Genomic DNA, 19176 nt, shown 5'->3' on the forward strand with positions numbered 1-19176 from the left:
GAAGATGAAAGCCAAAGCTGGTGGTGAACATTGAAATCCCTAAAATGGAGATCTCAGCAAAGGAAAGTGAGATAAGATGTGCTACACCTTGGAAGTCAAATAGTCAAAGAATTTTACATAGTCAGAGGAATTAGGTGAGAGGTATACAGCACAGATGAATTTAGTTAGAGAGTGACATTGAAGTCTTAGCCAGATGGTAGAAAATTCTGAAGATTCAAGATTGTGGGCACGAGAGCAAGTGGTGTCGTTACGCACGTATGCGCAATATCCAGCTTTGGATTGAAAATGAGGATAGAGCAAGTAGGAGGGAACAGAAAAGGGGCTGCTGTCAGTAGTCGCAGACAACTGTGTTTCGGTTAGGAACATAAAAAATTAACAGTAAAACCTAAATCTACATTCTAAGACAGTCATGGTTAAAAATAAACATAGTCATTTGATTCAGCAGCTCTTTCTTCATCCTGTAAATATATCCTGAGAGCTACTTTGAACAGGTGTTTGGATTTTATGATTTGTAGGTTTTTTGGTAATGAGTTCCAGTCTCTAATGGCTGTGTGATAGAATGTATGTGCTGAGGGACCCTGTGCGATTGACATACAAAAGTTCAAATCATTATTTCTTGTCCTAATTGTATGGGTATCTGTTTTCCTTTGGAAGTGTTCTGCAAGATATGTTGGTCCTCTGTTGTTATGAATATTGTGTGCGTGGCTTAATTTTAATTCTTTTACCCTATTCTTAACACTAAGCATATTTACTTGTTTTCTCTCCGCTTGTCCTATATGAGATCTGGGGTCTAAACCTAAAATAAATCTAATAATCTTGTTTTGACATATTTGTAGTTGTTTCTTAGATCTACTTGTCAGTCCAGAGTACCAAGAGGAGCATGCATAATCAAAATGAGGTTGAATTAGGGCGCTACATAAGGTTTTCTTAATTTTCTTATCAAGGCCCTTTGCTTGTCTGTACATGAATTTTAACCTTGCATTTATCCTCTTGATAATCTGTGTACAGTTTAGCTCTCCTGAGACATACTGATCCAAAAGAACTCCTAAGTATTTTACTGATTTTACACCATTTAATTCCTGACCCAGACATGTTATATTAAAATCATCTACATTTTTAGTTTTGTTTTGATCCCACTAACATAATTTCCGTTTTTCCTAAATGCAGAGACAGCTTGTTATTTATCATCCAGGTGTTACATGATTCCAGTTCTTTACTTAGTCTATTTTTAATAATATCTACATCCTTGTGTGGAACAATCAAAATGCTGTCATCTGCATATAGCAACAGTTTACATGAGACACTGATTTTCATGTCATTTACATAACACAGGAACAGTAGTGGACCTAAAATGCTCCTTGTGGTACCCAACAGGATATATTTCTGGTTTCGAGCAATGTTCATCAATTTTCACGATTTGGCTTCTTCCACTTAGATAAGAGTAAAACCATTCCACTGACTCTACACCCATTGCTTTTAATTTTTCACACAAGATATGGTGGTCAACAGTATCAAATGCTTTTTGTAGATCCAGGAGAGCTAAGCCCGTATACATCCCTTTTGACATATTAGTTTTAGTAAGTCTAGTAAATGAGTCAGACATGTATCTGTGGAATGACTGTCTCTAAAACCTGATTGAAATTCATAAATGATATTGTTTTCTTTTAGGTAATTCGATAACTGATCATATATAGTTCTTTCTAGTACTTTAGATATTATATTAAGGATACTGACTGATCTGTAGTTACTTACTTCTTGCCTGTTACTCTTTTTGTACAGTGGTTTTACTCTAGCTTCTTTGAATCCTTGTGGCACTTCATTTGTATATATTGACTTATTGATAATGTGAGTTATTGGACCTTTTAGTATTGGTGCTCCATCTTTTATATATCTCGCTGGTATACAGTCTAAACCGGTACTTTTATTTATTTCTAGTTTCTTTAGTAAATTGAATACATAATCTTCAGTTGTCCCAGTAAGTTTGAACTTATTTTCTATAAGTCCTTTGGATCTGTAGTAGTTTTTGAAATTATAAGAGTCCGTAGTGAAAATCCTATCCGCATATGGCAATTTACTAACCAACTTTGATGCTATGGTTGTAAAGAACTTGTTAAAGTATGATGCTATTTTCTTTCCGTCAAAACATAGTTCTTCCTCAATTTTAAGCACTGTTTTTGTATCTTCTTTTGATTTTCCAGAATAACCTAAATTTTGAGCCGTTGCCATAATTTCTTGCTATTGTTATAGTTTTCTTGTATTTTATCGGAGATATATGTAGATTTTATCTTTCTTATATTTTGTTGTAGTTTGTTTCTTGATTTGCAGAATTTGTCATATTTATCTTTGCTGTTTTTATCCTTTTATATTCACCTAAAAGTCTATCTCTTTCTTTAATCATGTCTAGCACTTGCGGAGTTATCCATGGTTCGGTTCTTTGTTTAATTCTAATTTCTTTTACCGGAGCTACCTTGTCAATTACTTTGATTAAAATGTTTTTAAAATTGTTCCATGCTTCATCGACTGTTTCTGCCTCATAAACATTGTTCCAGATTTGGCTCCCTAATTCCTCATTGAATATCTGTGCATCATATGTTTTCATTGATCTGATCTTGATACTCTTATGACTATTTATACATGCCTTCACTGTCTTTCTAGTACAGTATATTACATAGTGATCACTAATTCCTATTGGCAGTACTCCTGTTGACTAATTTTTCAGGTTTACTACATATTATATGGTCTAAAATAGCTGATGATTTACCAGTTTCCCTGGTCACCTCACTTATTAGTTGTTCCATACCAAACATTTTCATGAAGTTTACATACCTTTTGTACAGTTGCCCTATTATCTTAAGAAAACATATATTCATATCACCCTGAATTATCACTTCATCCTCTTGGGAAAATTTTGTAACATTTTCTTCTAGCAAATCTAAGAAATTATTTTGCTGCAGAGGTCTGTAGCAACAACCAACAATAATAGGTCTTGTCTTTGGCAAAAGTACTTCACACCAAATAACTTCAAGTCCATCAGTGTCTATATCATTCCTCTGGTTGAAGGTTAAACATGATTTTATATACATACACACTCCTCCTCCATTCCTATTTCTATCTTTTCTTATTACCTGGTATCCACTAATTTCTATTTCATTGTTGGTAACTGAATCGTCAAGCCAAGTTTCTGAAATGCACATTACTGCCGCATTAGTTTTAAGTGCCAATAATCTAACTTCCTCCAATTTATTCATGAGTGAGCGGCTGTTTATATGTATTATGTGTAACCCTTTGTTATTAAATGATTCGTAAATTTTGCTGTCAGATTTGGATGGTGTAGTGATGTCAGGATGTTCATTACCTTCGTTTAAATCATTGCATATTTCTACATTTACCTGAGCATTGTCACTGTGATGTTCCTCCTGAAAAGGCAATTCAGCTAGACAGCACGAATTACACATGTATTTACACTGTCTTTCTTGCCATGTGATGTGTTTCAGGTTACCTCTAATGCACTTTAAATGAGCTACCTTATTACAAAGAACACATATCAACGATTTACTGTTCGTGTATATGCCTTTGTTGCACAATTCACATATTTTCTTTTCATTTTTCTTGTTATATATTAGGTTTTTTATGCACTTTATGTGTACCTTGCAGTTACATTCTTCACACTCCTTTGTTTTGCTGGTTTTAATAATTCCTCTTCCACAATGCATACATGGATATTTAGGGCGTCTTTTTCCTTCCTCTCTTGTCTTCACACTATTTTCATTCACATTTCTACACTGGGGGCCGGGATTGGTGCTGATATCGTCTAGAGTATTTCTCATCACCATTTGATATTGTTCATAGTTCCAAGCACTGGTTCTTCCTTTTCTCAGCTTTTTACTATGAGATCTTGTGCTTTGAATGTCATATTCTTCTCTCAGGATCAGTTTTTCATTATCCACTTGGTCCATTCCGTTGATCAATTTATAAACTTGTATCAGATCCCCTCTCTCTCTTCTTTGTTCCAGGGTTGGCATATCCATAGCCTTTAGTCTCTCCTCATATGTCATCCCTTCAAATTGTGGAACCATTCTTGTAGCCATTTTTTGTAGACTCTCCAACTTTCTTATGTGTTTCTTTTTATGAGGGGTCCACACTACTCCTGCATATTCCAATCTGAGTCATATTATAGTACTTATCAATTTCTTCATCATTTCCTTGTCCATGTATTGAAATGCTACTCCAATATTCCTTAGCAAATTATGTTTCTCTAAAAATTCTATCAATATGGCTTACCGGTTGATTGTTTTCTTCCATCGTCACTCCTAAGTCCTTTTCCTTTTTTACTTTCTTTAGTTCTTTTCCATCTCCTATCTTATAGATTCCCATGGGTCGTCTTTCACTCTTTCCCATTTCCATGACATGGGTTTGTTCATATTGAATTCCATTTGCCACTTTTTACTCCATTCCCAGATCTTATTTAGGTCTTTTTTGCAGTATTTCACAATCCTTCTTTTAATTTATAACTCTGCACAGTTTCGTATCACCTGCAAACAGATTTAAGTAGCTGTTCACTCCTTCTGGCATGTCGTTAATATAAATGAGGAGAAGTATTGGTGCCAATACTGACCCCTGTGGCACTCCGCTTTCTACTGCTCTCCACTTGGACTTCATATCTTTAACTACCATCCTTATTTCTCTCCCCCCTCAAATAATTTTCTATCCATCTCAATGTGCTTCCTTTCAAGCCACCCTTCTCCTCTAACTTCCATAGTAATCTTGCATGTGGCACTTTGTCAAACGCCTTTTTTAAATCCAAATAAATACAGTCAACCCATCCCTCTCTCTCTTGTACTCTATCAACTATTCTAGAATAGAAACTCAATAAATTAGTTACACACGACCGTCTTTTTCTAAAACCAAATTGGCTATTTGATATCAATTTGTTGTCTTCAAGGAACTCGATCCATTGTTTCTTTATTATTATTTCACACATCTTGCATATTACACTACTTAGTGCTACTAGTCTGTAATTTAAAGGTTCTTCCTTCCTTCTGCTCTTATATATGGGAACCACCTCAGCTCTTTTCCATTCTACTGGTACTGTTCCATTTTCTATTGAGCATTTTATGATGTTGTATATAGGACTTGCTAGTTCTTCCCTACATTCTTTCAGTATTCTGCCTGAGACTTCATCCGGTCCCATTGCCTTCTCTTCATCAAGTTTTTTCATTAACTCTTTTATTTCAAGTTTGGTTACTTTAATCTCTTTCATAAAGACTCTCTCTCTATTACCCTGTGGCCTTTCAAATTTGGATTCCTTAGCAAAGATCTCCTGGAATTTACTATTTAATAGTTCTGCCATACTTTCTGGGTCTTCCACCATCCCATTCTCTCCTTTTAACCTTTCTATTGTTTCTTTTTGCCTAATTTTCCATTTATGAATCTGTAGAACATTTTTGGTTGCTCCTTACATTTTTCAACAATGTCCTTTTCTAAGTTCTTTTCCTCTTCCTTCCTTACCTTAACATATTCATTTCCTGTTGCCTTTAAGTTTTCCTTGTTTGTTGGATTCCTATTTCTCCTCCACCTTTTCCATGCTCCATCTCTTTTCTCCTTTGCCCTAGCACATCTTGCATTAAACCAATCTTTCTTTCCTTCTTCTTTAGAACTATGTTTTGGGACATATTCCCTGACTCCTGTTTTCTATATTTCCAAAAATAAGTTATACTTCTCTTGCATCGTCTCTGAGTTTTCCATATCCTCCCAGTTTACGTTTTTACAATAGTTCTTGAGATTCTCATTATCAGCCTTTCTGCAATTTAATCGGTCTCCTTTGTATGAATCGTCTCTATCTTCCTTTCCCTCTCCTATATCCATTTCTAATATTACATGGTCACTCTTTCCCAATGGGCACTTATATCTTATATCATCGATCATTTGTATACCCCTTGTAAAAATTACGTCCAATCTCACCGGCTTGTCATTTCCTCTGAATCTTGTGCATTCCTTTACTCTCTGGTCCATCATGTTGTCTATCATTAGGTTCAGGAATCTTTCTTCCCAGGCTTCTTCCCCCATACCACTTTCATAATTTTCCGAGTCCACTTGTTTACAGTTCAAATCTCCTACTAATATCACTTTTCTTCTTTCTTTAACAATTCTCATTAGACTCCTTATTGTGTCATCTATCATGTCTTTATGTTCTTGATTGGTCCATGAACTTGTTTTTGGTGTCACATATGTTACAATGATTGTTAACTCTTTTATATTAATATGCATCTTAACATACAGTACTTCTGCTTTTCCTTCCCCACATTCCACTTGGTTTATCACTATCTTCTTCCTTATCATCATTATGACTCCTCCTCCTCCTTTACCCCCTCTGTCTCTTCTCCATACATTATACCTATTATGCAAATCTATTTTGATTGCCTCATTTAGTTTTGCTTCAGCCAGGCATACAATATCTGGATTTTTTTTCTTTATGTAATCTCTTAATTTTAAGTTACTTGATAAAACCCTGTCTATGTTCGTATACATAATTTCTAGTCTCTTGCCCTTATCATTTTTAGTTAAACTTGTTCCATTTTTTTCTCTTCCTTCTCGTTTATGTACCATTTCCTTATCCTGACTCCTACAATTCTCCAAAAAATGCCTTTTTTTCCTCTTCTGACCTTTTATTATTTTTTTCCTTACTGCTGCTGCCAGTTCATTGTATCTCTTCCTTTCTTCCTCATTTCTATTTTTCTTTTTATAGATATCCTTGCAGCCTTCTGTTTTTCTAAGTTTTGTTGTTCTATATAATAATTCTTCTGTTGCCGTTTGTGATTTTAATAGTATTTTAATTGGTCTCGTTTTTCCTTCTTGATATGGTCCCATTCCGTTTATTTCTTCTACTTCCTCTTCTAAGTTCTGCCTACCTTCATCGTTTAGATTTTTTAGTAGGTCTTTGACTAATTTCATTTCTTCTTTTTCTCTTCTTGGTCTATATTTTATATTTTTTTCTTTTATTCCAAATACGACTACACTCTTCTTTTTTTCTGTAATTTCTCTAATTAGATTTTCTTTGGTCTTGAGGACTCCTATCATTTTGTTTGTCATATTTTCTTCTTTTTCTTTTAGTTATTCTTGAATCACCTCCTGAAAATCAGCCTTATCTTTCTTATCAAGGAATCTCCATGCTTGTATTTCTTTTTTAATAACATTCTGTACTCTTTCTTCTTCTTTGTTTACTAGATCTTTCAGCTTCTCTTTTTCTTTCTCGGCTTTACCAAGTCCTTCTTCCATCTGCTTCTTATAGTTAGCTACTTCCTTTTTCATTTCTTTGTGTATTTACCTAGTTGTATTTACCTTGTTGTAGTTTTACAGGGCCTGGGCTTTATGCTTGTGTGGCCCCGTCTCCATATCTACACTTATCCAATCTTACTTTAAAAGTGTGCACACTCGTTGCAGACACTACTTCTTCATCTAAACTGTTCCACGTCTCAACACATCCCTGGCGGAAACTATATTTTTCAATATCTCTCAGACATCTTCCTTTTCTCAGTTTTTTACTATGCGATCTTGTGCTTTGGATGTCATATTCTTCTCTCAGGATCAGTTTTTCATTATCCACTTGGTCCATTCCGTTCATCAATTTATAAACTTATATCAGGTCTCCTCTCTCCCTTCTCTGTTCCAGGGTTGGAAGATCCATAACCTTTAGTCTCTCCTCATATGTCATCCCTTCAAATTCTGGAACCATTCTTGTAGCTATTTTTTGTAGCCTCTCCAATTTCCTTATGTGTTTCTTTTTATGAGGGGTCCACACTACTCCTGCATATTCAAATCTGGGTCTTATTATAGTACTTATCAATTTCTTCATCATTTCTTTGTCCATGTAGTGAAATGCTACTCCAATATTCCTCAGCAAATTATATGTTTCTCTAAAAATTCTATCAATATGGCTTACTGGTTGATTATTTTCTTCCATCGTCACTCCTAAGTCGTTTCCTTTTTTTACTTTCTCCAGTTCTACTCCATCTCCCATCTTATAGATTCCCACAGGTCGTCTTTCACTCTTTCCCATTTCCATGACATGGCTTTTGTTCACATTGAATTCCATTTCCCACTTCTTACTCCATTCCCAGATCTTATTTAGGTCTTCTTGCAGTATTTCACAATCCTCCTTTTGCTTTATAACTCTGCACAGTTTCATTTCATCTGCAAACAAATTTATGTAGCTGTTCACTCCTTCTGGCATGTCGTTAATATAAATGAGGAAAAGTATTGGTGCCAATACTGACCCCTGTGGCACTCCGCTTTCTACTGCTCTCCACTTTGACTTCATATCTTTAACTACCGTCCTTATTTCTCTTCCCCTCAAATAATTTTCTATCCATCTCAATGTGCTTCCTTTTAAGCCACCCGTCTCCTCTAATTTCCACAGTAACCTTGTATGTGGCACTTTGTCAAACGCCTTTTTTTAAATCCAAATAAATGCAGTCAATCCATCCCTCTCTCTCTTGTACTCTAGCAACTATTCTAGAATAGAAACTCAATAAATTAGTTACACACGACCGTCTTTTTCTAAAACCAAATTGGCTATTTGATATTAATTTGTTGTCTTCAAGGAATTCGATCCATTGTTTCATTATTATTCTTTCACATATCTTGCATATTACACTAGTTAGTGATACCGGTCTGTAATTTAAAGGTTCTTCCTTCCTTCCGCTCTTATATATGGGAACCACTTCAGCTCTTTTCCATTCTACTGGCACTGTTCCATTTTCTATTGAGCATATTATGATGTTGTATATAAGACTTGCTAGTTCTTCCCTACATTCTTTCAGTATTCTGTCTGAGACTTCATCCTGTCCCATTGCCTTCTCTCCATCCAGTTCCTTCATTAACTCTTTTATTTCAAGCTTGGTTACTTTAATCTCTTTCATATAGATTGTCTCTCTATTACGCTGTGGCCTCTCAAATTTGGATTCCTTAGTAAAGACCTCCTGGAATTTTTTATTTAATAGTTCTGCCATACTTTTTGGGTCTTTCACCATCCCGTTCTCTCCTTTTAACCTTTCTATTGTTTCTTTTTGCCTAATTTTTCCATTTATGAATCTATAGAACAATTTTGGTTAATCCTTACATTTTCTGACAATGTCTTTTTCGAAGTTCTTTTCCTCTTCCTTCCTCACATTAACATATTCATTTCTTGCTGCTTTGAAGTTTTCCTTATTTGCTGGATTCCTATTTCTCCTCCACCTTTTCCATGCTCCACCTCTTTTCTCCTTTGCTTTGGCACATCTTGCATTAAACCAATCTTTCTTTCCTTCTTCTATAGGTCTATATTTTGGAACATATTCCCTGACTCCTGTTTTGTATATTTCCAAAAATAAGTTATATTTGTCTTGCATTGTCTCTGAGTTTTCCATCTCCTCCCAGTCTACATTTTTAAAATAGTTCTTGAGATTCTCAATATCAGCCTTTCTGTAATTTAATCTGTCTCCTTTGTATGAATCGTCTCTATCTTCCTTTCCCTCTTCTATATCTATTTCTAATATTGCATGGTCACTCTTTCCCAATGGGCACTTATATCTTATATCATCATTCATTTGTATACCACTTGTAAAAACTAGGTCCAATTTCGCCGGCTCGTCGTTTCCTCTGAATCTTGTGCATTCCTTTACTCTCTGGTCCATCATATTGTCTATCATTAGGTTCAAGAATCTTTCTCCCAGGCTTTTCCCCATACCACTTTCATAATTTTCCCAGTCCACTTCTTTACAGTTGAAATCTCCTACTAATATCACTTTTCTCCTTTCTTTAACGATTCTCATTAGACTCCTTTTTGTGTCATCTATCATGTCTTTATATTCTTGATTGGTCCATGAATTTGTTTTTGGTGGCACATATGTTACAATGATTGTTATCTCTTTTTTATTAATATGCATCTTAACATACAATACTTCTGCTTTTCCTTCCCCATATTCCATTTCATTTATCACTATCTCTTTCCTTAACATAATCATGACTCCTCCTCCTCCTTTACCCACTCTGTCTCTTCTCCATACATTATACCTATTCTCCAAGTCTATTTTGATTGCCTTATTTAGTTTCGTTTCAGCCAGGCATACAATATCTGGATTTTCTTTCCTTATGTAATCTCTCAATTCTAATTTACTTGATAAAATCCCGTCTATGTTCGTATACATAATTTTTTGTCTTTTGCCTTTATCATTTTTAATTAAACTTGTTTCACTTTTTTCTCTTCTTTCTCGTTTATATACCATTTCCTTATCCTGTCTTCTAGAATTCTCTAAAAATTTCTTCTTCTCCTCTTTTGACCTTTCATTATTCTTTTCCCTTACTGCTGCTGCCAGTTCATTGTATCTCTTCCTTTCTTCCTCATTTCTATTTTTCTTTATATAGATATCCTTGCAGCCTTCTGTTTCTCTAAGTTTTGTTGTTCTATATAATATTTCTTCAGTTGCTGCTTGTGATTTTAGTAGTATTCTAATTGGTGTCGTTTTTCCTTCTTGATATGGTCCCATTCTGTTTATTTCTTCTACTTCCTTTTCCAAGTTCTGCCTATCTTCGTCGTTTAGATTCTTCAGTAGGTCTTTGACTGATTTCATTTCTTCTTTTTCTCTTTTTGGTCTATATTTTATATTTTTTTCTTTTATTCCAAATACGAGTACACTCTTCTTTTTTTCTGCAATTTCTCTTACAAAATTTTCTTTTGTCTTGAGAACTCCTATCATTTTGCTTGTCATATTTTCTTCTTTTTCTTTAAGTTGTTCTTGAATAACCTCCTGAAAATCAGCCTTTTCTTTCTTACCTTGCTTGTACTTTTTTAATCACGTTTTGTACTCTTTCCTCTTCCTTGTTTACTAGATCTTGAGTGAATGTCACACTGATCAAACCAGCACAAACAGATATTTGTGGGACAGCGTGGCATCTCCCAGACACTGCTGAGGCACGCCCTGCAGCGTCTCTCTGGCAGTGAAGACCTGCTCATGTAGTAAATGAGTTTAGAAGAAAGTTTGAGTTCTTTCCAGTGATGGAGCCACCAGTGTCTGGGAACCTGGGACAATCTTCTCTCATCTCCACGTGGCCGTCTGGCGTAACCGCGAGCGGATGTGTGTAATTCACTGTTTGATCTGCTGCAGTCTCTAACGAGACAGCCAGACGTTACCCTACGGAACGAGCTCAGAGCTCATTATTTCCGATCTTGGGATAGGTCTGAGACCAGGCACACACCACACACCGGGACAACAAGGTCACAACTCCTCGATTTACATCCCGTACCTACTCACTGCTAGGTGAACAGGGGCTACACGTGAAAGGAGACACACCCAAATATCTCCACCCGGTCGGGGAATCGAACCCTGGTCATCTGGCTTGTGAAGCCAGCGCTCTAACCACTGAGCTACCGGGCCTGTGTGTGTGTGTGTGTGTGTGTGTGTGTGTGTGTGTATTTACCTAGTTGTATTTACCTAGTTGTAGTTTTACAGAGCCTGGGCTTTATGCTCGTGTGGTCCCGTCTCCATATCTACACTTATCCAATTTTTCTTTAAAACTATGTACACTCTTTGTTGATACCACTTCCTCACTCAAACTGTTCCAAGTCTCAACACATCTTTGGAAACTAAATTTTTAACATCTCTCAGACATCGTCCCTTCCTTAGTTTCTTACTATGCGATCTTGTGCTTCTAAAGTCATATTCTTCTCTCAGGATCAGTTTCTCATTATCCACTTCATCCATTCCGTTAATCAATTTATAAACTTGTATCAGATTCCCTCTCTCTCTTCTCTGCTCCAAGGTTTGTAGATCCATTGCCTTTAGTCTCTCCTCATATGCCATCCCTTTAAATTCTGGAACCATTCTTCTAGCCATTTTTTGTAGTCTCTCTAATTTTCTTATGTGTTTCTTTTTATGGGGTGTCCACACAACTCCTGCATATTCCAATCTAGGTCTTATTTTAGTACTTATCAATTTCTTCATCATTTCCTTGTCCATATAGTGAAATGCTACTCCAATATTCCTTAGCAAATTATACGCCTCTCTGAAAATTCTATCAATATGCCTAACCAGTTGATTATTTTCTTCCATTGCCACTCCCAAGTCCTTTTCCTTTTTTACTTTTTCTAGTTCTACTCCATCTCCCATCTTATAGATTCCCACTGGTCGTCTTTTACTTTTTCCCATTTCCATGACATGGCTTTTGTCCACATTGAATTCCATCTCCCATTTTTTGCTCCATTTCCAGATCTTGTTTAAGTCTTCCTGTAGTATTTCACAATCCTCTTTTGTTTAATGACTCTGCACAGTTTCGCATCGTCCATAAACAGATTTATGTAGCTGTTCACTCCTCTGGCATGTCATTTATATATACGAGAAAAAGTATTGGTGCCAATACTGACCCTGTGGCACTCCGCTGTCTACTGTTCTCCACTTGGACTTCATATCTTTAACTATCGTCCTTATTTCTCTTCCCATTAAGTAATTCTTCATCCATCTCAATGTGCTTCCTTTTAAGCCACCCTTCTCCTCTAACTTCCATAGTAATCTTTCATGTGGCACTTTATCAAAAGCCTTTTTTAGATCTAAATAAATACAGTCAACCCATCCCTCTCTCTCTTGTACTTTATCAACTATTCTAGAGTAGAAACTCAATACATTTGTCACACATGACCGACCTTTTCTAAAACCAAATTGGCTATTTGATAATATTTTGTTGTCTTCAAGAAACCCGATCCATTGCTTCTTTATTACTTTTTCACACATCTTGCATATTACACTAGTTAGTGATACCGGCCTGTAATTTAAAGGTTCTTCCTTCCTTCCGCTCTTATATATGGGAACCACCTCAGCTCTTTTCCACTCCACTGGCACTGTTCCATGTTTGTGTGTGTGTGTATTTACCTAGTTTTACCTAGTTGTAGTTTTACAGGTCCTGGGCTTTATGCTCGTGTGGCCCCGTCTCCATATCTACACTTATCCAGTCTTACTTTAAAAGTATGCACACTCATTGCAGACACTACTTCTTCATTTAAACTGTTCCACGTCTCAATATATCTTTGTAGGAAACTATATTTTTTAACATCTCTCAAACATCTGTGTGTGTGTATTTACCTAGTTTTACCTAGTTGTAGTTTTACAGGGCCTGGGTTTTATGCTCATGTGGCCCCGTCTCCATATCTACACTTATGCAATCTTACTTTAAAAGTGTGCACACTCGTTGCAGACACTACTTCTTCATTCAAACTGTTTCACGTCTCAATATATCTTTGCTGGAAACTATACTTTTTAATATCTCTTACACATCTTCCCTTCCTCAGCTTCTTACTATGTGATCTTGTGCTTTGACTGGCATATTCTTCTCTCAGGATCAGATACTCATTGTCCACTTGATCCATTCCGTTTATCAATTTATAAACTAGTATGAGATCCTCTCTCTCCCTTCTCTGCTCCAATGTTGGAAGATCCAAAGCCTTTAGTCTGTGTGTGTGTATTTACCTAATTGTATTTACCTAATTGTAACATACGGGAAAAGAGCTATGCTCGTACTGTCCCGTCTCCATATCTACTAATGTCCAGCTTTTTCTTAAAATCATGAATATTCCTTGCGTTGACCACTTCCACGTCTAAACTATTCCATGCTTCCACCCTTCTATGAGGGAAGCTATATTTTTTCACATCTCTCCTATAAGTGGCCATTTTTAGTTTTTTCCCATGCCCTCTCGACATTCTTTCATTCCACATACACAGATCTTCCCTATCCATTTTTTCCATGCCAATCATCACTCTGTATATTGCTATCACTAATATCATGCAGAGTAAAACTAAAATATGGCACTCCTAAATGAAATATTAGCCGAAGAAGTCATTAGTAATATTTTATATTTCCTGCCTTATGTACTTATACACTTTTTATGTGTAATAAACTTCTTCCATCAATTACCAACTGTGAAACTGTAAAATATAAATTACAAAAATAAAGACTATGAATTTGGACACTAGAAGATGACTAGGGATTTCGGTACTTATAGGTTACTTAAATCAGGGATACTCCAAACAGTTCACTACTGTCCCTGTTGTATAAAAAAATATTTATACATTCATGGTGGCAGAGGAAGTGTCTGGTTGGCTATTGTTCTCCCCTGATATCATTGTAAATACATTATTTTTACTATTAAGAAGAACACTATTACAATCAGAAAATTTTGGTAATCACAAATTACTGTACCATTAGTGCATAAAATAGTATTGAAGTCCAAAAACATAAAAAATCTTGTCTGATGCGAAAATCCTTAATGACATCAACAATGCTCTACCATCATCTTGGAGTCTCCCATTTTTCTCCTTTAACTTGATTGGAAAAGTATTCTATTACTGATAGAGTAGACACTATGGATGCTGCTTGTTACACACCCCCAATGTTTGATTTACCTCAGTCTTACCCTATACGTGTACATGCCATATATGCTTTACACATTTACATAATGCATTAAATAGAGTATTTCAACTGTCAGTAGTAATTTGTGAGCAAAATAAAAAGAATAAAGAAGAAAAATCCCTTCAATAAAATGCATTGGCCTTTCCCATAATTAGTCCAGCTTATGTTGGAGTTACTGAACTATTTTTTTCACCATAGCAGTAAAAGATATAGGAATTTACATTTTAGTAAGTCTGTTCATCCCAATGTAGATGTTGCTTACCTAAGGAAAGTCACTTGTTCAGGGACATTTACATTCTTTCTGTGATGTTAAATTGGTTGTATATTTTCAATTATTATCTTGTCCATCACAATATAGCCACATATATCATAATACAAAAATAAATGTATTTATATAAAAATAGGTAAGTGAATTAATCCTGAGTTGGCAACAAATGCATATGAAGCGGTGTAGCAAGTGGCTTTGAGTTGATGTGGCGGTGAGCTGATAAACAGCTCATAACAGCAAAACACATTTGAAATTATCATTAGTACTCATACTGAAACAAGAATTAGTGGGGAATATGAGTTATATCATTATTTGTTTACAATGAGTCAGTGATTGGTAAGTGGCAATGAATAAGTGCAGACACTGATCACAGGTTTATGTGGCACCACTAAGTACTAACCCCCTTATAATAAAGTCTTCATCAGATCTAATATACCAGACTATGATGAAGAGCAAGTCCAAGGCTGATTCTACAACTTTCTAGAAAAAAAAGAATGAATAAATACAAATGAAAAATAATTAATAAACAAAGGAAGATAAATTCCACCATCCTATCTCTCAATTTTCAACTGTATCTCACCTGCGGATTGTGTCTTCACTAAAGAGCACTGAGGTGAACTGAGGCCCTTAGAGGAACTCGCCACAATGCACACGTTGTAAGATGCATAAGGCAACAGTTTGGAGGCATTGTAGTTAGGTAGGTCAAGAGTTTCATAGTGTATTTGAGGTTTCTTGGTGTTGTCAGGTTCACAGTTGAGTTGACGTACCAGCTGTTGGTTGAGAGAATGTTATGAATTCTTACAAAGGCACAGACTGCTGAGTACATTCTTTTCTGTATGTACTATTCTTGTCTACTTGCTTAATTTCTAACCTAATATATTCCAGAGACAAGCAAACAATACTAATTTGTCAATAAAACTTCATAACCATGTTCAAATATTCAAATAAGTGGAATATCAGCTTACAAACTTAGGTAATTAGTTCCTGAAGGCTGTCCGCGAACCAAAATGTTCGTTAACCAAAGCCATTTTATCAAGAGGGATCAATGTAAATTAGATTAATCTGTTCCTGGATACTAGGGTTGCATTTGAGAGAGTGATTTGGCATGTACCAAATGCTTTTGTGTACCTCTCAGCTTGAATAAACAAAGAATAATCTATAAAATGGCATCTAACTGACAGCAAGATGGCATATACTGATCTTCCTGATGACAGTGATTATGCATCACGAGCTATCCTGGAGGTGAGGTGCCTCTGTGTTGCAATCATCTGTGATGACAAATATTGCTGCCCAAACAAATATCTTGTAGAGTCTCATGACTCTCGAGCTATACCATCTTGGAAATAGTTTTTTTTTTTGTGTGTGTGTTCCACATTTATAATAAAGTTCTTATTTTATGTTTTTTCTTTGTTTGGATTGAACAGTAGTATTATTTTCCAGATGTTTTGTTGGCATGACTTTCTTTATTTCTATTGTGATATGCTTAGGCTTCTTAATACCACTATCATTAATGTGTGAGGGCCAATTCAATGAGAAAAAAAATAGTAATAGCAGTACCACAAGAAACAGTTTATATTGTGATACCATGAGAACACCTGATGCTCCATGCAATGCCATTTTGTGCCAAATATCCTGCAACTCAATTTGTGGAATAAATTTCCATTCATGGAGCAAGACAAAATTTGTAAAAGATTTGGATCATCAACCAGTTTGTTTATGCACAGGAGCATTTGTGAACTGAGATTCAACTGTATGTAAAATACAGAAATTCAAAATATGGTAGCAGGACTTTTAAACTTGGTACTCTGTTACCTATTACTACTTAGATTTACTTGCTTTATTAATGCTCTAATATATTCCAGAGACAATAGAACAATAGGGGGAAGAAGGAAAGGAGATGCAGGCAGTAAGGATTAGCACACTCTCTCTCTTTGTGTGTGTATTTACCTAGTTGTATTGTACAGGGTTTGAGCAGTGCTCATAATGTCCTGTCTCTATGTCTCCATTTATCTAAATTTTCCTTAAAGTTGTGCACATTATGTGTTGTAACAACTTCATTATCCAATGCATTCCACTTTTGCACTTTTCTGTGTAGAAAACTGTATTTTCCAATATCCTTCATACACTGCCTCATTCTGATCTTTTCATGCCCTCTTGTCCATCCATCTTCTTCTGTCAACAGCACCAGGTCTTCTTTGTCTATCTTTTCAATGCCATTGACTATTTTGTACATTGTTATTAGGTACCCATGCTCTCTTCTATCTTGTAAGGTTAGCAGTCTCATTTCCTTTAGTCATTCTTCATATGCTAGGTTCTTTAATTCTGGCACCATCTTTGTATCCTTTCCAATTTTCTTATATCGTTTTTAGAGCTCAGAGACCACACCACTGCTGCATATTTCAGCCTTGGACATATCATGTTTGTGATGATTTTATCCACCATATCTTTGTCTATGTATTGAGATGCCACTCTTATATTAGTCATCATTTTATATGATAGTCCAAATATCTTGCTTATGAGTTTTTTGAGGCTCAGATTTTCCTGTATAATCACTTCCAGATCTTTTCCTCTTTAGTCTTCATTATTTGTTCCTCTCCCATCAAATAGTTTCATACCAGCTTTCTTTTACTCTTTCTTAGTTCCATTATGTGACATTTCTTGGCAATAAATGCCAATTTCCACTTCCTGCTCCACTCTTAGATCTTGTTTATATCTTCCTGTAACAGCAGACAGTCCTCTCTGGTTTTCATAACTCTTAGCAGCTTTGCATCATCAGCAAATAAATTCATATGAATGTGAATGTCGTTTATATAAACTTGAAACATAATGGGGGCTAACACTGACCCTTGTGGCACTCCGTTAGTTACTTTACCCCAAGATGAGTATGTATCTCTGATCACAGTTCTCATTTGCCTATCCTTCAAATAATCTCTTGTCCATTCTAGCAAAGTTCCTCGCAGTCTTCCTATGTTCTCTAGTTTCCAAAGTAGTCTTCCATGAGGGACTTTATCAAAAGCCTTTTTTATATCCAGACATACTGTGTCCACCCATCCATCTCTGTTTTCCACCCCTGCAATAACTATAGAGTAGATGTGATACACATGACCTTCCTGTCCTGAACCCAAATAGTCTGCTCAATATGACTTGCTCCTCTTAAAAATTTAACCCATGTTTCTTTTATAATTATTTCACACAACTTCCCCAAAACACTTTTATGTCACACTGGTCTGCAGTTTAGTGGTTCAGTTGTCTTTCCTCCTTTAAATATCAGTATTACGTTGGCTCTCTTCCATTCTAGTGAAACTTTCCCTTCATTTATTGAACTTATAATAATTTCGCAAACTGGATCCAGTAGTTGCTCTTTAAATTCTTTTAACACCCAGCCTAATACACCATCTGGCCCCATTGCTTTTCTGACATCCAACTTATCCAGTAATCTTCCAATATCCTCTTTGTGCATAGTGATCTCCTGCTTGACAATGCAATGTTCTATTAGGTTCTGTAAAGTTTTCTTCTGCAGTGAATACCATTTTGAAGCTCTCATTCATTATTTCATACCTTTCCATCTCTGATTGGTATGTCTTCCTTCCTTTAATTATTTTATCAATTGTTTTCTTGTTCTTCATTTTGCCATTTGTAAACTTGTAGAAAAGTTTGGGTTTGTCTTTGCTTTTATTCACCACATCTTTCTCAAAGCTTCTTTCTTTCTCTCTCCTTACTCTAATATATTCATTTCTCGCATCCCTATACTGCCATCTGTTATAGTCATTTCTCTGTTTTATGAATTTTTCCAAGCTTTACCTTTTGCCTTTATGTATCTAGCATTGTACCAAAGCATGTATTTTGTATTTTTTTTCTTAACTCTATAAACAGGTACTAATTTTTTTTACTGCTTCATTATATTTCTAGAAGAATATTTCAGATTTCCCTTGTATAGTCTTTCTGTACATAATGTTTCTCCACTCAATATCAGCAAAATAGATCCTCAATTTTTCAAAATCCGCTCTAGCATAATTTAATCACTCTCCTTTGCAGTCATCCCTGTAACTTATCCCATCTTCCTCCTGAATTTGCATCTCTAATGTCACATGATCACTTCTTCCCATTGGACTAAGGCCCCATTTTGAAATTGCACTGCATAATTCATCAAGAAAATTTATGTGCCAAAATCTCGAGCTCTGATCTCAACAAGGTGATGGCTACTGTAACAAAAGTAGTGAATTTTGTTGTTGCACACTCTTCTCTTACGCACAGGCAGTTTCAAGCTTTCCTTGAAGAGGTGGACAGTGCTACAAAGATATACCCTGCACAGCAGTGTTAGGTGGCTAAGCTGTGGGAAGGTATTGAGATTTGTGGAATGCTTTGATGAAATCTTTTCTTAACAGAAAAAGGCCAAGGCTACCCTGAGCTGGAGGACAGAGATTGATTGTGAAACTTATGTTTCTCCAGACATCACCAAACATCTAAATGACCTC

At 35.7% G+C, this 19176-nt stretch overlaps 1 protein-coding gene across 1 annotated transcript in view; it reads right to left on the reverse strand.

The window, feature by feature from the left end:
- The window catches only part of LOC123519891 (receptor-type tyrosine-protein phosphatase epsilon-like), a 443234-nt gene that overhangs the window by 331067 nt on the left and 92991 nt on the right, over positions 1 to 19176 (reverse strand). Inside the window, exon 5 of the mRNA XM_045281528.1 lies at positions 15282 to 15471. The gene's annotated coding sequence lies outside the window, so the exon portion shown is untranslated. The remainder of the gene's footprint in view (positions 1 to 15281; positions 15472 to 19176) is intronic.

Source organism: Portunus trituberculatus, chromosome 46, assembly GCF_017591435.1.
Source record: "Portunus trituberculatus isolate SZX2019 chromosome 46, ASM1759143v1, whole genome shotgun sequence".
Lineage (NCBI taxonomy): Eukaryota > Metazoa > Arthropoda > Malacostraca > Decapoda > Portunidae > Portunus > Portunus trituberculatus.